Here is a 20,102-nt window from a genome sequence, read left to right on the forward strand (position 1 = left end):
AGTCAGACATAACTGAGCAACTAAGCACAGGCATGTCTTTTAACTTTGGTGTCTTAGTATTGAACAACTCTTAGCTACTATGATTCAACTGATGTAACTCCCTCATGGTTAACTATAAACTTTCATGACAACTCAAATCCATTCTTCAATGACTTATAATGACTTAAAGAAAATAAAAAAAGAAGATTCACCTGAACAGCCAAATGGTAATGTGTCTTTACTCAGAAATCTTTACATGACAGTTTATCTAGAGACTTAAACCGTCTAGGTTTTAATTAGGTGTTATTTATTATTTTATTGCCAAGTCTCTACAGTTTACTAAAGTTGTTGAATGATGTATCAACAAGGGAATTACGTTAAATGTGTGCACTGTTTTCCTTCCTTAAAATTGGAATTTGAAATGCTATTAAAAATGCTAGAAAACGTGGACAGTTCTCCACAGTGCTCTTGTAAATGAAAAAGCAAACCTAAGCCATTTTACATTCATTGACATAAAATTTGGTATTGACAAGCTTCCTAGAAGTCTCTTTCACATCTTTGTTCCTGAGGCTGTAGATCACTGGGTTCAGCATGGGGATGACCACTGCATAAAAGACAGAGGCCACCTTGACCATGAGCCATGAACTTCTGGAGTTAGGAACACAGTAAAAGAAAAAGATGGTCCCGTGGAAGATGGTAATGGCAGTCAGGTGGGAGGCACAGATGGAGAAGGCTTTGTGGCGCCCCCCAGTTGAAGGCATCTTCAGCGATAAAAATGAAAACATAGAAGGTGAGAATAGTCATCAGGCTGCTTATTTCATTAAACGTGGCAGAGACTAAAATGATCTCCTGGCTAATGTAGGGGTCAGAGCAGGAAACAGCAACAATGGCCACGTGCTCACAAAGTTATTTATGATATTATTTCCTCTAAAGGACAATTCAGATAAAAAGTGGGTAAGAGTCAGGGAACAGACTGTACCCCAAGAGTATCATGCACCCACCAATAAGGAACAAAGCTTCTGGGACATGACAACTGTGTAGAGAAGAGGGTTACAAACGGCCACAAATCAGTCATATGCCATCACTGCCAACAGGAATGTCTCTGTCACCACAAATATTCAGGCAAAGAAGAATTGCATGATACATCCTATGAAGGAGATGGTTCTGTCTTCCACAATGAAGTTTTCTAGTAGCTTGGGTGTAACTACTGTTGAGTAACAGAGATCAACAAAGGACAAATATCTGAGGAAGTAGTACATAGGGATGTGGAGTTTGGAATTTATCTTGATAATTAGAATCATGCCAAGGTTCCCCAGCACAGTGACGGAGTAGATGGTTAAGAATAACAGGACAAGGGGTATCTGGAGTTCTGGATATTCTGAGAACCCCAAGAGAATGAAAGTGACTTCAGCAATCTGGTTTTCTTGGTTCCTGTGGGCAAAATATAAAAGCTGATTCAGAGAAATCTGAAGCAAAATTTGAATGAAATGTAATGTTATTCCCTCAGTATTGTCGGACTTTTTTGCAACTCCATGGACTGTAGCTTGCCAGGTTCCTCTGTCCATGAGATTCTCTGGGCAAGAACACTGGAAGGGTTGTCATGCTCTCCTGCAGGGGATCTTCCTCACGTAGGCATAGAATGAGAGTACATATGGGGAAAAAGAGTGCATTGAATTATCATTATTTTTTTAATTAGCCTCTTTCCCTCCAAAATGCCTCTACTGTCTTTTTCTGACATTAAAATTCATTCTTTTCAAAGCTACTTCCTAAATTCTTACCAAAACCTGAAATGGCACTCAGTATAAAGGGAAGTTCATTCCACATAGAATTCTCTAAAAATTCTATATCTCATTAGGAGTTGAAATTAAACACTCTGTTATTTTCATTCAGGTTTTATAAATTTATACTCCAAGAACACATATAACACTTCAAGATTTCCTGTACATGTATAACTATGTCATTCACATATTCCCCCACTCTTTTTCTTCAGTTATTCCTTTACATTCTTAAACATGTGATTAATTCCTGATTTCCTGAAAGTATGTTTCAATTTAACATACAAATCATACAGCACATATTCTCTAACTGAAAACACTTTTTTAAAAAGTCAGGATGTGTTCCCTATGTCTATGGTAACAAAGTTTGAGTAGTTCAGGGTTGAAAGGGAAATCTTCACCAAAGATGAATACAATTTCTGATGCACACTTGTTCCTTCTCCACACCTGTAGCTTTTCACACCACCTCCCAAACTCTGTATTTGTCAACAGGCTTGGGGCCAATGTTCCCAATCACTCATGTAGCCCAGGAAGTGTCAGCCATGCTCAGCTGTGAGCACAGGTGCTGTGCATAGTATTTATCTTCTTTTCTGTGCAATTAGCCTGGAATAATTTTCCCATTGCAGACCCACTATGTACTCAGTCATGTAACAGGCATTTTAGAAACTATAAAATTATAAAATCTCAGCCTCAATTTGTTTCTTAGAGCATTATTCCAGGATATAATCCATATAAGCACAAATGACAACTTATAGTTCTTGTTTATTATTAAAGTTTGTATGTATAAAGGGAATGAAAATATTGTGATCCAGAAAAAAAAAATTTCCTTGTGATGTAGCATGGTGAACAATAATAAATGTGGTGAAAGATAAATAATCAAAGACTTCTAGTCAACTAAACAGGTAACCTGGCAGTTAGATATATACCCGTGCTTGTTTGCCTCCTGCAAAGATTAATGGAGTATATTAGGAACATATTATATTCCTTTTAAAGTGAAATAAAAATCAACTCACCTGAGTGTAGAAGAATTTGACTGGCTCATTTAATAAAGCTTCTTTACTAAGTTTAATGGATTCCAGGAAAATTTCTGCTGAGAAGTCATTTTTTTTAATATAGTAATAAGCCTGAAAAATAGTAACAGGAATCTAGAGTATATTGCAATGAATATTTCAGAAAAATGAATTTCTCTTATAATGTATTAAAAATACATTCAGACTTGACCAAGAAAAAAGGAGACCAAAAAAGCTGAACCCTAACATAAAACTGTCACATATATAGGACACCAAAATCCTAAGGAGGTTAACCTTAGAGAATATTATTTAACTATTGCCTTGAGACCACAAATGGGGCAATTAGATGAAATAATGCCCTTGTGATACTTTGGTTGCATATGCATTTTTTCCCAAAGTTTGAGGAACAATTTCATCATGCACTCTAGTCCACTGATCTTTTTAAAATGTTGAACTAGACACTATATTTTTGTCTTTAAATACTTGCAAAATGCAGAAATATGCAAAAGTAAAATCAGCTATTGGGTAACAATCCAAAGATTCTTAATTTTTGTTGAATTTCTGGCTGTCCCCCTGTATCTGTGGGCTTCCCTCATAGCTCAGTTGGTAAAGAATCCTCTTGCAATTCAGGAAACCCCGGTTCAATTCCTGGTCAGGCAGATCCCCTGGAGAAGGGATAGGCTACCCACTTCAGTATTCTTGGGCTTCCCTTGTGGCTCAGCTGGTGAATAATCCACCTGCAATGTGGAAGACCTGGGTTTGATCCCTGGGTTGGGAAGATCCCATGGAGAAGGGAAAGGCTACCCACTCCATTATCCTGGCCTCGAGAAGTCCATGGACTGTACAGGCCATAGGGTCACAAAGAGTCTGACACAACTGAGCAACTTTCACTTTCTCTGTATCTGAGGGACATATTGATGTGTTTGGATGTAAAACTTATACAATATGAATCATATTATAGTGTTTTTTATCCTTTCCTTAACATTGTGTTGTGAGTTTCATTTTCTGTAAAAACCATTGGTTTTCTTAAGATAATACAACTTGCATTACTATTACAAATATGAGCACAATTCTTTTTTATTCTTACATTTATTATTGAAATTGCAAAAAAGTATTCTGGTATTCTATTTTTCAATTTGTAGTCTAGGTTTATGAGAAGTATAGTATATTTATTATTTAAAAAACTGTCATATCTTAACATATAAACATCTCAACTCCAGTGACTTAATTTAATAGAACAGGGAGCAGCACTTTTTTCTGGAAAAAGCTGTACAGTAAATATTTTAGCCTTCATAGGCCACATAGTCTCAACTTCAGCTATGCACTTTTGTATCTTGCAGCATGGATTCACCTGTAGGCAATATATAAATCAATAGGCATGACTCTGTTCCAATAAAATTTTATTTATAAAAGACAGTAGGACAGATTTGGTTTGCAGAACACACCTTGTCAACCTATGGAATAGAAGGCATTTCTTGACCGTTCAAAATCTAAAATTATTTCAAGATCAGTAGGCAGATGTCCTCTGAGTGGCAATGCAGAGACTTAAGCTTGTTCTCAATTATGGCTTATGATAATGTGACTGGGTGCGTGTGCATTAAGTCACTTTAGTGGTGTCTGACTCTGTGAGAGGGTGTGGACTGAAGCCCGCCATGCTCCTCTGTCCATGGGATTCTCCAGGCAGAATTCTGGAGTGGGTTGCAGTGCTCTCCTCCAGGGAATCTTCCCAGCCCAGGGATCAAACCTGTCTCTCTTGGATTGGCAGTTGGGTTGTTTACCACTAGCACCAACTGGGAAGTTCAACAATGGCATTGTTATGGTATAATTATAATGTAGTGAGAGAAATAATAATTTGCTTAAAAAAATACTACACTTTTCTGCATTGCACTGTGTAAAATATTTTTGTGTTTTGCTTATTTATTTTTCATTAAGCTTTTGTCAAGCATATTAAGAGTGTTCTTCACATGTTGAGATACTTGAATAATGACCAAGATATTTCCTGATCAATAAAATCACAATAGGACTTTGAACTTTGAGTCAAACTATAGTGTTAAGATAGATTGCAGGGATAAGAAAGAAAAACAAAAGACATTTTTAGCAGAGAGGACAGTCTGAACCAAGGTAGGAATTTGAATGTTCAAAATTTTTTTTCAATTAGAAGTAGAGTTTATGCAGGGCAAACTTTGGGAGGTGGTGAGGGACAGAGAAGCCTGGCATGCTGCAGGACATGGGGTTGCAAAGAGTCTTACATGACTGTGAGACTGAACAACAACAAAAAGTATGAGATACAATCAGAGGACCAGAGAATCTAAATGGTGTAAAGAATGCAATTAGGATTAATACTGATGCAGGGAGGGATTGGGGTCAGGAGGAGAAGGGGATGACAGAGGATAAGATGGCTGGAGGCATCACTGACTCGATGGACGTGAGTCTGGGTGAGCTCCAGGAGTTGGTGATGGCAGGGAGGCCTGGCATGCTGCAGTTCATGGGGTCGCAAAGAGTCGGACATGACTGAGTGACTGAACTGAACTGAACTAAACCGACTGCTGAATAGAGTTGAAATAGAGTTCTATGCCCACAGGACAAGTATGTAGTAATGGAGAGAGTATGGTTGTAAACCGGTGTCGACAATGGGAATGAAATTGACTCAGTTTCAATATTATAATCATGGCATTCAATGCAGTTGCATTAGTAGTTGATGTAAACAGAAGGAAATAACTCCCATTTTCATTTTGTTTCAGAAACTAACACTATGTTCTTGACAGCATCTCATTGCAGACAAGTCAATGATTCCCAGAAGCTAGCAATAATTACCCAGGCACCTACAACGTGAAGTAGTAAACAGTGAGGTGTAATATGGGAGCTAGAGCATCTGATAAACCAATCAAAGGCCTGAAGACATCTGGAACACAGAGGGAAAACAAAAGGAGACTCTTACCACTGTCTTCAAATATTTCAAGGCTGAAATATGAAAGAAACACTGACCTTTTTTCTGTGTCCTGAGGACAGAAATTTAATTTTAAATGAATTAACTTTTAAAAGCCGCAGGAAGCTAATTTCAGACCAACAACAATAAAAGAATTTTCTTTTTTTTTTTTCTCCAGTGTAGATGAACAGAATAGTGTGAATGACTCCGAGTCTCTGGGTTGCCCAGTTTCACTAAAAGTATATAAGAAGGGGCTCTAGAGACACAAACTTTAATGTAAACAAAAGAAAGGGGGAGACTCTTCCGGAAGAATGCAGACAAGATATTAAACTCCACAATGTCTCGCTACATTTCCCATATTCTGTGACTGGTCCTCACACTGGCCTAGAGCTTTCACTAAGATCACTTTTTGCTTGGTGTTCCCAAAATACTGTTTTTAAATTATCTGTATAATTCTCAAAATCCATAATTTACACATCTGTAACAGGTTGACTTAACTACTCCATCTGATAAAAAAAATCTATTACTATAACTAAGTAGTACATTCTAACCACCTTAATACATAAGGATTGAATTAAATACAAACTTTATTAATCTTTGTCTATAACTGAGGAGGGGCTTCCCTGGTGACTCAGATGGTTAAGAATCCTCCTGCAATGCAGAAGACCCAGATTTGATCCCTGGGTTGGGAAGATCCTCTGGAGGAGGGAATGGCAACTCACTCCAGTATTTTTGCCTGGAGAATTCCCATGGACAAAGGAGTTTGGTGGGCTCTAGTCCATGAGGTCGCAAAGAGTCGGACACAACTGAGTGACTGAGCACAGCACATAACTGAAGAGATCATTCCTATAAGTGTATGTAGTTAAAGCATGCTTAAAAAAAGTAAGAAATTCAATTCAAAATAGCCTCCTAAATTCAGTATGACATGTAAATACGTAATTTTAGATAGATCCCTGGTGGCTCGGATGGTGAAGATTTGACCTGCAATGCAGGATACCTGGCTTCTATCCCTAGATTGGGAAGATCCCCTGGAGAAGGGAATGGCTACTCACTCCAGTATTCTTGCCTGGAGAATTCCATGAATGGAGGAGCCTGGTGGGCTATAGCCCATGTCATGAAGAGTCAGACACGACAGAGCAACTAACGCTTGCACTTTTTCCCCTGCATGTATTTATGTGTAGATACCTCTGAGAATGGCAAGTATGAAGTGCAGGACATCAAGGGCACCCTGGTGTCTAGTGTGCACACAGGCAGTTTTATTTATCTCTCTTTGATCTGGTCTGGGGCTCCAGTCTGGCACATATTCAGAAAAGATTAAAGAATTAAAGTAAATCTGATAGTCTCAGTCCAGTATCATTTCTTATTACACAAGAGGTTATTTATTCAGCTTAAGTTTATATACAGTTTAAATACTAGTTTGACACAATGGGAAGGAAATGTTGGTTTTATTTTCCCCAACATTCCCAGTTTGACCCTACATTATATATTTGTGGTCTCATTCTCAGCAAAATTGCATAGTAATTGGTAGAATTTTTTCATAGGATCTAAGAGTATAAAGGGCTAATCGCCCAGCCATGGTTGACTCTTTGCAACCCTGTGGACTGTAGCCCTCTAGGCTCCTCTCTGCCTGGAATTCTCCTGGCAAAAATACTGGAGTGGGTTGCTGTTCCCTTCCCCAGGGTATCTTCCCAATCCAGGAATCGAACCCAGAATCTCTCACATTCTAGACGGATCCTTTACCTTCTGAGCTTCAAGTAGCATAAAATCCCTCTGCAAATTAGTAGCAAAGAGTATGAATTTGTCTTTCCCTAACAAGTGATGCAATGGCACCCCACTCCAGTACTCTTGCCTGGAAAATCCCATGGCTGGAGGAGCCTCGTAGGCTGCAGTCCATGGGGTCACTAAGAGTCGGACACGACCGAGCGACTTCACTTCCACTTTTCACTTTCATGCATTGGAGAAGGAAATGGAAGCCCACTCCAGTGTTCTTGCCTGGAGAATCCCAGGGACAGCAGAGTCTGGTGGGCTGCTGTCTATGGAGTCCCATAGAGTCGGACACGACTGAAGCAACTTAAGCGACTCAGCAGCAGCAGCAGCAGCAAGTGATACAAATAGCATATCCACTAGATGGCAGAGTGACACTGTATATACAGAGTGAAGTAAGCCAGAAAGAAAAACACCAATACAGTATACTAACACATATATATGGAATTTAGAAAGATGGTAACAATAACTCTGTGTACGAGACAGCAAAAGAGACACTGATGTATAGAACAGTCTTATGGACTCTGGGAGAGGGAGAGGGTGGGAAGATTTGGGAGAATGGCATTGAAACATGTAAAATATCATGTATGAAACGAGTTGCCAGTCCAGGTTCGATGCACGATACTGGATGCTTGGGGCTGGTGCACTGGGACGACCCAGAGGGATGGAATGGGGAGGGAGGAGGGAGGAGGTTTCAGGATGGGGAACACATGTATACCTGTGGCGGATTCATTTTGATATTTGGCAAAACTAATACAGTTATGTAAAGTTTAAAAATAAAATAAAATTAAAAAAAAAACTGGCTTGTAGAGACATCTTTGTTAATGAGATGGTGGTCTATATATTTGCTATATTGTTTGTCACTGTTCCCTTTGTGTTGATACTTGGATTCTATATTAGAATTAGCTCCACCATCCTAAAGTTGCTAGAAAACACAGGAAGGACCAAAGCTTGCTCTTCCCACATCACTGTTGTACTTTTATTCTACGGATCAGCCACTGTCACCTACTTAAAGCCTAAATCAAATGAGCATGAAGGACTAGACAAACTGCTGTCTCTTTTCTACACCATTTTGACTCCAATGTTCAATCCTATCATATATAGCCCACGGAACAAAGACGTTTGAAAGGCAATGAAAAAATATCTTCCCTAATTATCAGGATTATGAGACATTTGAAATAATACAGAAGTTATGCTGCATTTCTGTATGTAAGTTGTTCACAGACTTAACTGAAATTTACTGTTCAGTATTGTCCTAAATTTTGAAATAATCTCATGCTGTAATTTCCTTTTAGTAGAGAATTATGTCCTCAAGTTTATGGCAATTGTGTTCATTTACTTAGTAATGTTTTACTTTTAAAGATCAGTTTTTTTCCTCACTGTAAACTAGTAAATAGATATGTCTAAATAAACAAGGTGTGATATTCAGGATGAGCTATAATTGAAATTATGCCGTTTTCCCTTTATTTTCAATGCCTTTCTATACTCTACATTTATATTCTCTATTAAATAAATAAAATGCCCTCAGATGCTACAAAATCATCACTAAGTGATTTCCTCATAGGGAAAAATAGCCTACATATGTAAGGGTATAAGTATGAGAAGTACTTATAAAAACAGTTATGTGTAGTGTCAATGCTTATTGCAGCACTATTTTTCTAAGCAAAAAAAAAAAAGGAAATGAATGTTCATACTGAGAAAGGTTTTAATAAACATTGTGCATAAATATGATAGAAAAATATAGAGTCAGTACAAAAAAAAAAAACCATCACATCTATATGCTAAGGGCCCCCAATAAATCATTTATTCTTGTCTACATTTTTTTTTTGTCATTCCTTCCTACACTGACCCTTTGTTTAGCTATATGATTACCTTTGGCAAGGAAACGTTAGTAAATATGAATAGCACTTTGACATTAGAATTTGTCCTTTCTAACAATGGAAATCTTTTAATCACTGTGTTAAAAAGTTCACTCTACACTCCTGGACAATTAAAGAGCACATAGAAAGAAGCTACAGCTCATCCATAAATGATATAAAGATGTAATCAAATTCAGCAGATTTGCAATCTGATACTTTAAGGATTTTTGAATCAATTATACAACATTATGTACAAGTTATTTAAACTGTATATTATTCATTGATGTCAAAAATTTCTCTGTTTCTGTCTATACTGAAATGTGCATTTTAATTGTTGTTTTAGAATACTCATATATGGTAAAATTTTCTAAGTACTTTCATGTCTGAAAATTTATTTCACAAAGTTAATATATTTGGACTAAAATAAAAGTCTCTCTGCTGAATACTGTAGATCAAAATTTGAATGACCTTCAGTATTACTACAAAGGAGTAAAGCACACACACTGTTAGATGCTGGGAAGTGAAGTGAAGTTGCTCAGGTGTGTCTGACTCTTTGCTATTCCATGGACTGTAGCCTACCAGGCTCCTCCATTCATTGAATTTTCCAGGCAAGAATACTGGAGTGGGTTGCCATTTCCTTCTCCAGGGGATCTTCCCAACCCAGGGATCAAACCCAGATTGTCCACATTGCAGGCAGACTGTTTACCATCTGAGCTACCAGAGAAGCCCCTAGTGAGGATAAAAAATGCACGACCTATTTTTTTTTTTAAGTCTACAGTTCTCAACACAATGGTATGTGTATCTTTACATTTTTAAGGAAAAAAAAATACCAAAAAAGACCAAAAACTGTAAAACTAAACAACAAACAAACAAAACTAAAACCAACCAAACAAACAAACAAAAAAATCAAATTATGTTCTATGGGCACAATAGAATTAAATGCAAATGATATTTTGTGAGTGGTGGGGAATGGTGAAGGGAAGGAGTATGAGAAAATTTACATAAATGATAGACATGTTCCTCATCTTGGTTGAGATGGTGGTTTCACTGGTGTACACACGTGCAAAATATGTCTAATTAGAAGCTTTCAATATTCACTGTTTATTACACTTTATGCATTAGGGCTTCCCTGGCAGCTCAGCTGGTAAAAAAATCCACCTGCAATATAGAAGATGATGGTTCAATTTCTGGGTCTGGAAGATCCACTGGAACAGGGACAGGTTACCCACTTCAGTATTCTTCAGCTTCCCTTGTGGCTCAGCTGGTAAAGAATCCACATGAAATCAGGAGACCTGAGTTCAATCCCTGGGTTGGGAAGATCCCCTGGAGGAGGGAATAGCTACCCACTCCAGTATTCTGTACTGGAGAATTCCATTGACTGTATGGTCCATAGAGCCCCAAAGAGTTGGACATGACTGAGCGACTTTCAATTTCACACATTAGCAACATGTTAAAAAGACATTTTTAAAAGATTGGGGTTGAAAGTAGAAACTTTCATTAAAAGAAAACAAAGAGTAATTGTTACTATCAGTCTTGATCTACCAACAATGTCAAACAAATATCTAGCCAGTAGTAACATGACACTATTGGTAATTTCATATCAGAAAAAAACTAAAAACAATATGGTAAATACAGGAATAAATACCACATATTATACTTCTATTTTATTTTCAATACATGTGTTTTTAAAACAAGCATTTCAATATTTTAATTATATAATGCGAGTTCATAAAAGGTATCATCAGATCACATTGGATCAGATCAGTCGCTCAGTCGTGTCCGACTCTTTGCAACCCCATGAATCACAGCACACCAGGCCTCCCTGTCCATCACCAACTCCTGGAGTTCACTCAGACTAACGGCCATCGAGTCAGTGATGCCATCCAGCCATCTCATCCTCTGTCGTCCCCTTCTCCTCTTGTCCCCAGTCCCTCCCAGAATCAGAGTCTTTCCCAATGAGTCAACTCTTTGCATGAGGTGGCCAAAGTACTGGAATTTCAGCTTTAGCATCATTCCTTCCAAAGTAATCCCAGGGCTGATCTCCTTCAGAATGGACTGGTTGGATCTCCTTGCAGTCCAAGGGACTCTAAAGAGTCTTCTCCAACACCACAGTTCAAAAGCATCAATTCTTCAGCGCTCAGCCTTCTTCATAGTCCAACTCTCACATCCATACATGACCACAGGAAAAACCAAAGCCTTGACTAGATGAAACTTTGTTAGCAAAGTAATGTCTCTGCTTTGAATATGCTATCTAAGTTGGTCATAACTTTCCTTCCAAGGAGTAAGTGTCTTTTAATTTCATAGCTGCAGTCACCATCTGCAGTGATTTTGGAGCCCCCAAAAGTAAAGTCTGACACTGTTTTCCCATCTATTTCCCATGAAGTGATGACACCAGATGCCATGATCTTCGTTTTCTCAATGTTGAGCTTTAAGCCAACTTTTTCACTCTCCTCTTTCATTGTCATCAAGAGGATTTTTAGTTCCTCTTCACTTTCTACCATAAGGGTGGTGACATCTGCATATTTGAGGTTATTGATATTTCTCCCGGAAATCTTGATTCCCGCTTTTGCTTCTTCCAGTCCAGCATTTCTCATGTTGTACTCTGAATAGAAGTTAAATAAAAAGGGTGACAATATACGGCCTTGACTAACTCCTTTTCCTATTTGGAACCAGTCTGTTGTTCCATGTCCAGTTCTAACTGTTGCTTCCTGACCTGCATACAAATTTCTCAAGAGGCAGATCAGGTGGTCTGGTATTCCCATCTCTTTCAGAATTTTCCACAGTTTATTGTGATCCACACAGTCAAAGGCTTTGGCATAGTCAATAAAGTAGAAATAGATGATTTTCTGGAACTCCCTTGCTTTTTCGATGATCCAGTGGATGTTGGCAATTTGATCTCTGGTTCCTCTGCCTTTTCTAAAACCAGCTTGAACATCAGGAAGTTCAGGGTTCACATATTGCTGAAGCCTGGCATGGAGAATTTTGAGCATTATGTTACTAGCATGTGAGATGAGTGCAATTGTGCAGTAGTTTGAGCATTCTTTGACATTGCCTTTCTTTGGGATTGGAATGAAAACTGACATTTTCCAGTCCTGTGGCCACTGCTGAGTTTTCCAAATTTGCTGGCATATTGAGTGCAGCACTTCCACAGCATCATCTTTCAGGATTTGAAATAGCTCAACTGGAATTCCATCACTTCCACTAGCTTTGTTCGTGATGCTTTCTAAGGCCCACTTGAGTTCATGTTCCAGGATGTCTGGCTCTAGGTCAGTGATCACACCATTGTGATTATGTGGGTCATGAAGATCTTTTTTGTACAGTTCTTCTGTGTATTCTTGCCACCTCTTCTTAATAACTTCTGCTTCTGTTAGGCCCATACCATTTCTGACCTTTATCGAGCCCATCTTTGCATGAAATATTCCTTGGGTATCTCTGATTTTCTTGAAGAAATCCCTAGTTTTTCCCATTCTGTTGTTTTCCTCTATTTCGTTGCATTGATCGCTGAAGAAGGCTTTCTTATCTGTTCCTGCTCTTCTTTGGAACTCTGCATTCAGATGCTTATATCTTTCCTTTTCTCCTTTGCTTTTCACTTCTCTTCTTTTCACAGCTATTTGTAAGTCCTCCCCAGACCGCTATTTTGCTTTTTTGCTTTTCTTTTCCATGGGGATAGTCTTGATTCCTGTCTCCTGTAGAATGTCACAAACCTCCGTCCATAGTTCATCAGGCACTCTATGTATCAGATCTAGGCCCTTAAATCTATTTCTCACTTCCACTGTATAATCATAAGGGATTTGATTTAGGTCATACCTGAATGGTCTAATGGTTTTCCATACTTTCTTCAATTTAAGTCTGAATTTGGCAATAAGGAGTTCATGATCTGAGCCACAGTCAGCTCCTGGTCTTGTTTTTGCTGACTGTATAGAGCTTCTCCATCTTTGGCTGCAAAGAATATAATCAATCTGATTTCGGTGTTGAGCATCTGGTGATGCCCATGTATAGAGTCTTGTGTTGTCCAAGGAGCTGTGGCTGTGCGGGCGCAGGAGGGCCTAGAGGTGCTATCCCACGTTGAAGGTCAGGAAGGGCGGTGGTGAGGAGACACCCCTCATCCAAGGTAAGGAGCAATGGCTAAACTTTGCTGGAGCAGCCGTGAAGAGATACCCCACACCCAAGGTAAGAGAAACCCAAGTAAGATGGTACGTGTTGAAAGAGGGCATCAGAGGGCAAACACACTGAAACCATACTCACAGAAAACTAGTCAATCTAATCACACTAGGACCACAGCTTTGTCTAACTCAATGAAACTAAGCCATGCTTGTGGGGCAACCCAAGATGGGCGGGTCATGGTGGAGAGATCTGACAGAATGTGGTCCACTGGAGAAGGGAATGGCAAACCACTTCAGCATTCTTGCCTTGAGAACCCCATGAACAGTATGAAAAGGCAAAATGATAGGATACTGAAAGAGAAACTCCCCAGGTCAGTAGGTGCCCAATATGTTACTGGAGATCAATGGAGAAATAACTCCAGAAAGAATGAAGGGATGGAGCCAAAGCAAAAAGAATACCCAGCTGTGGATGTGACTGGTGAGAGAAGCAAGGTCCGATGCTGTAAAGAGCAATATTGCATTGGAGCCTGGAATGTCAGGTCCACGAATCAAGGCAAATTGGAAGTGGTCAAACAAGAGATGGCAAGAGTGAATGTCGACATTCTAGGAATCAGCGAACTGAAATGGACTGGAATAGGTGAATTTAACTCAGATGACCATTATATCTACTGCTGCAGGCAGGAATCCCTCAGAAGAAATGGAGTGGCCATCATGGTCAACAAAAGAGTCCGAAATGCAGTACTTGGATGCAATCTCAAAAACGACAGAATGATCTCTGTTCATTTCCAAGGCAAACCATTCACTATTGCAGTAATCCAAGTCTATGCCCCAACCAGTAACGCTGAAGACGCTGAAGTTGAACGGTTCTATGAAGACCTACAAGACCTTTGAGAACTAACACCCAAAAAAGATGTCCTTTTCATTATAGGGGACTGGAATGCAAAAGTAGGAAGTCAAGAAACACCTGGAGTAACAGGAAAATTTGGCCTTGGAATACAGAATGAAGCAGGGCAAAGACTAATAGGGTTTTGCCAAGAAAATGCACTGGTCATAGCAAAGGCATCATAGGTCTTAGGGTAATTTGGTAGGTAATGAACAAGTGTTCAGTTTCTATTAATGTCCAGTAGCGAGTTAAGAGCTCAATATTAAAAAGTTGAGCGCTTTAAAGAGAATGAAAGAGTCTTACTCAAAAATCCTAAGGGCTTGAGCTATAATTCACATTTGGGGACCTGTCAAAGGTTTCAAGCAGCATCCCTATTTGCCATGGACACTTCAGACACCATTGGATTTACTGAAAAATATGGACCAGGTGATAGAGAGGCCTAGATAACAGCTTGAACCTATTGCAGAGCCTTCTGTTGTTCTAGGCTTCATTCAAAACTAGCAAGTTTTTGGGTCACCTGGGAACTGGATCATAGGAACATACTTAATAAAATGAATATGTTGCCTCCCAACTCTAAAAAGGCCTAGTATATCTGACCCTTCTTTCTTTGATCTAGGAGAAAGCAGATGCAGCAATGACTATTCATCTGAGAAGAGCTATCTTAATATACTCCACTTCACTGGCCCACTAGAAATTTCACTGAGTCAGAAAACCCTTCAAATTTAGTCATGTTTATTTCTTACCCAGGATAAGAAAAGCAAGAAAGTACTTTACCAACAAGCCAGAGCAGTTGCTGCTTCTTGTTCCCTCGGTCTGATCAGCATCATACCATCAATGTTAGGACCAGCATTATATTCCTTGGAAGAGAAAGATGATGAAGGGCTCTACAAACTAAATTATGATGGAGAGATGGAGAGCTCATACACCCTTGAAGTGAGTGAGTGAAGATGTGTTGCTGGTTTTGCTAGCAGAAAGCAAACTCTGTCTTGTTGGCTTCACAGACAATGTGGAGAAGAACACCAATAGTTTCATGCCAGGGTCTGGGGATGTGGTCATTTGCTCAACCAGTGAAACTACATCAGGTTCATCAGGAGCAACTGAAGACACCTGGTTAAGACAACTGAAGACACTTGGTTAAGCTCATGCTAATTACTCTTTTCTTCAATATTTGTCTTCTGGATAATTCAAATGGGAGAGCTAAATGGGAATATAGGAAGAATTATCATCACTGTGTCATTTAAGTCCTTGTAGCACCTGGGTTTCCCAGGTAGTGATGGTGGTAAAGAACCTGCCTGCTAATGCACGAGACTTAACAGATGCAGGTTAGATCCCTGGCATTGATTCCAAGAATCTCATGGACAGAGGAGTCTGGTGGCCTACAGTCCGTAGGGTCTCAAAGAGTAGGACACAACTGGAGCGACTTAGCACACATGCATGCACTCAGATAGTATTGATCTCTGCAACACCTTCAGGAATGTAGTACTACTGTAAAATTTTCCTAGAAATGGTTAGTTTTAATGGCTTCCATTTGGACTATCTCACCATGACACCCCTCAATTCACAGTTTATGGAACCTATGTGGGGATGCTGCCAACTACTAAGAATATCTATTCTAATTATACATTCTGGAACATGGAAAATAACTATGGAATGAGTTCAGGAACTCCCCTGGACTCACTATGAGGTGAATCTGAGCTAAAGTTCTGTTGATCATTCAACCCCCATAAAGTTCTACTTTCACTGGATGACTACAGTGGCAACTTGGGTCTCTTGGAATCAATGTCATTTCATAACCAGTTTTCTGTTCAGTTCAGTTGCTCATTTATGGCTAACTCTTTGCAACCCCATGGACTGCAGCATGACATGCCTCCCTGTCAATCACCAACTCCTGGAGCTTACTCAAACTCAAGTCTATTGAGTCAGTGATGCCATCCAACAAACTCATCCTACATTGTCCCCTTCTCCTCCCACATTCAAACTTTCCCAGCATCAGGGTCTTTTCCATTGAGGCAGATCTTCACATCAATTGACCAAAGTATTGGAATTTCAGCTTCAGCTGAATTCCTAAAGGACTGATCTCCTTTAGGATGGACTGGTTGGATCTCCTTGCAGTAAAAGGAATTCTCAAGAGTCTTCTCCAACACCACAGTTCAAAAGCATCAATTCTTCTGCACTCAGCTTTCTTTATAGTCCAACTCTCACATCGATACATGACTACTGGAAAAACCATAGCTTTGACTAGACAGACCTTTGTGGGCAAAGTAATGTCTTTGCTTTTTAGCATGCTGTCTAGGTTGGTCATAGGTTTTCTTCCAAGGAGCAAGTGTATTTTAATTTCAAGTCTTCAGTCACCATCTGCAGTGATTTTTGAGCCCCCAAAATAAAGAGTCCAGTAGTTTCAGAAAATAATGTTTGTTTCCTTTTCCCAAGTGCATTTACCTTGATAAAATATTTGAGTCCTTTTGGGGAGGGTGGTATAAATATTACAAATAAAAATTCTGGCTATTGTCACATGCTTTTCTAGAGGACTCAAACTCCCCTTCATTGAAAGGTCTCTGGGGCTGTAAAGTAGCTCATTTCTGGGAAGTAATGAGGAGCCAAGACTATCTATTTTAATAATTTTAATTCAATTTTGGTCGATTTAAGTCAGTAGGTGCACAATATGCTACTGGAGATCAGTGGAAAAATAACTCCAGAAAGAATGAAGAGACAGAGCCAAAGCAAAAACAACAGCCAGTTATGGATGTGACTGGTGATGGAAGCAAGGTCCAATGCTGTAAAAAGCAATATGGCATAGAAACCTGGAATGTTAGGTCCATGAATCAAGGCAATTTGGAAGTGGTCAAATAGCAGATGGCAACAGTGAACTCTGAAATTTTAGGAATCAGAGAAAATGGACTGAAAAGGAAGAATTTAATGCAGATGACCATTATATCTACTACTGTGGACAAGAATCAGCAGAGATTCTTAAGAGAATGAGTGGAGTAGCCATCATAGTCAACAAAAGAGTTCAAAATGCAGTACTTGGGAGCAATTTCAAAAATGACAGAATGATCTCTGTTTGTTTCCAAGGCAAACCATTCAATATCATGGTAATCCAAGTCTACGCCCTGACCAGTAATGTTGAAGAAGCTGAAGTAGAATGGTTCTATGAATGCCTACAAGACTTTTTAGAACACCAAAAAAAAAAAAAAGTCCTTTTCATTATAGGGGACTGGAATGCAAAAATAAGAAGTCAAGAAACATCTAGAGTAGCATGCATATTTGACCTTGGAGTACAGAATGAAGCAGGGCAAAGGCTAACAGAATTTTGGCAAGAGAATGCACTGGTCATAGCAAACAGCCTCTTCCAACAACAAGAGAGAAGAATCTACACTTGGACATCACCAGATGGTCAACATTGATATCAGATTGATTATATTCTTTGCAGCCAAAGATGGAGAAGCTCTATACAATAAGCAAAAACAAGACTGGGAGCTGAATGTTGCTCTGATCATGACCTCCTTATTGCCAAATTCAGATTTAAACAAAGAAAGTAGGGAAAACCACTATGCCATTCAAGTATGACCTAAATCAATTTCCTTATGATTATACAGTGGAAGTGAGAAATAGATTCAAGGGACTAGATCTAATAGACAGAATGCCTGATGAACTATGGAAAGAGGTTCATGACATCATACAGGAGACAGGAATCAAGGGGATTTCCAAGAAAAATACGTGCATAAAAGCAAAATGTCTGAGGAGGCCTTACAAATAGCTGTGAAAAGAAGAGAAGTGAAAAGCAAAGGAGAAAAGGAAAGATACACCCATTTGAATGAAGAGTTCCAAAGAATAGCAAGGAGACATAAGAAAACCTTCCACGATGGTCAGTGCAAATAAATAGAGGAAAACAGTAGAATGGGAAAGACTAGAGTTCTCTTCAAGGAAATTAGAGATATCAAGTGAATATTTCATGCAAAGATGGGCTCATTAAAGGACAGAATTTGTATGGACCTAACAGAAGCAGAAGATATTAAGAAGATCTGGCAAGAACACACAGAAGAACTATACAAAAAAGATCTTCATGACCCAGATAATCACGATGGTGTGATCACTGACCTAGAGCCAGACATCCTGGAATGCGAATTAAAGTGGTCCTGAGGAAGCATCACTAGAAACAAAGCTAGTGGAGGTGATGGAATTCCAGTTGAGTTACTTCAAATCCTGAAAGATGATGCTGTGAAAGGGTTGCACTCAATATGCCAGCAAATTTGGAAAACTCAGCAGTGGCCACAGGACTGGAAAAGGTCAGTTTTCATTCCAATCCCAAAGAAAGGCAAGGCCAAAGAATGCTCAAACTACTGCACAATTGCACTCATCTCACATGCTAGTAAAATAATGCTCAAAATTCTCAAAACCAGGCTTCAACAATACATGAACTGTGAGCTTTCAGATGTTCCATCTAGTTTTAGAAAAGGAAGAGGAACCAGAAATAAAACTGCCAACATCCACTGCATCTTCGAAAAACCAAGAGAGTTCCATAAAAGCATCTATTTCTGCTTTGTTGACTATGTCAAAGCCTTTGATTGTGTGGATCACAATAAACCATTGAAAATTCTAAAAGATATGGGAATATCAGCCCACCCTACCTGCCTCTTAAGAAATCTGTATGCAGTTCAGGAAACAACAGATAGAACTGGAAATGGAACAATAGACTGGTTCTGAATAGGAAAAGGAGTACATCAGGCTGCATATAGTCACCCTGCTTATTTAACTGGAAAGAAGCACAAGCTGGAATCAAGATTGACAGGAGAAATATCAATAATCTCAAATATGCAGAAGACACCACCATTATGGCAGAAAGTGAAGAATAACTAAAGAACCTCTTGATGAAAGTTAAATAGGAGAGTGAAACAGTTGCCTTAAAATTCCACATTCAGAAAACTAAGATCATGGCATCTGGTCCTGTCACTTCATGGCAAATGGATGGTGATACAGTGGAAACAGTGGCAGATTTTATTTTTGGGAGCTCCAAAATCACTTCAGATGGTGATTTCAGCCATGAAATTAAAAGAGGCTTACTCTTGGAAGAAAAGTTATGACCAACCTAGACAGCATATTAAAAAGCAGAGACAATACTTTGCCAACATAGGTCCATCTAGTCAAGGCTATGGTTTTTCCAGTAGTCATGAATGGATGTGAGAGTTTGACTATAAAGAAACCTGTGTGCAGAAGAATCGATGCTTTTGAACTGTAGTCTTGGAGAAGACTCTTGAGAGTCCCTTGGACTGCAACAAAATCCAACCAGTCCATCCTAAAGGAAACAATCCTGAATATTCATTGGAAACACTGATGCTGAAGCTGAAACTCCAATGCTTTGGCCACCTGATGTGAAGAACTGACTCTTTTGAAAAGACTCTGATGCTCGGTAAGATTGAAGGTGGGAGGAGAAGAGGATGACAGAGGATGAGATGGTTGGATGGCATCACAGACTTATCGGACATGAGTTTGGGTAAACTAGGGGATTTTGTGATGGACAGGGAGGCCTGATATGCTGCTGTCTGTGGGGTCTCAAAGAGTCCGATATGAATGATTCACTGAACTGAACTGATAATCCTGATAAATACTAATGCCAAGAAGTATGGGCTTTGCAGGTGATGCTAGTTGTAAAGAACCTGCCTGCCAATGCTGGGGACATAAGAGACACTGGTTCAGTTCCTGGGTTGGGAAGATCCTCTGAAGGAGGATATGACAACTTACTCGTATTTTTGCCTGGAGAATTTCATGGACAGAGGAGCCTGGTGTTCTACACTCCATAGGTCAC

The 20,102-nt window shown here is 39.2% G+C and overlaps 1 pseudogene; it reads right to left on the reverse strand.

Annotated features, from left to right (window-relative positions):
* Positions 1-467: 467 nt before the first annotated feature.
* Positions 468-20,102, reverse strand: part of LOC102401569 — a 36,284-nt pseudogene continuing 16,649 nt past the window's right edge.

Source organism: Bubalus bubalis, chromosome 2 (genome assembly GCF_019923935.1).
Source record: "Bubalus bubalis isolate 160015118507 breed Murrah chromosome 2, NDDB_SH_1, whole genome shotgun sequence".
Lineage (NCBI taxonomy): Eukaryota > Metazoa > Chordata > Mammalia > Artiodactyla > Bovidae > Bubalus > Bubalus bubalis.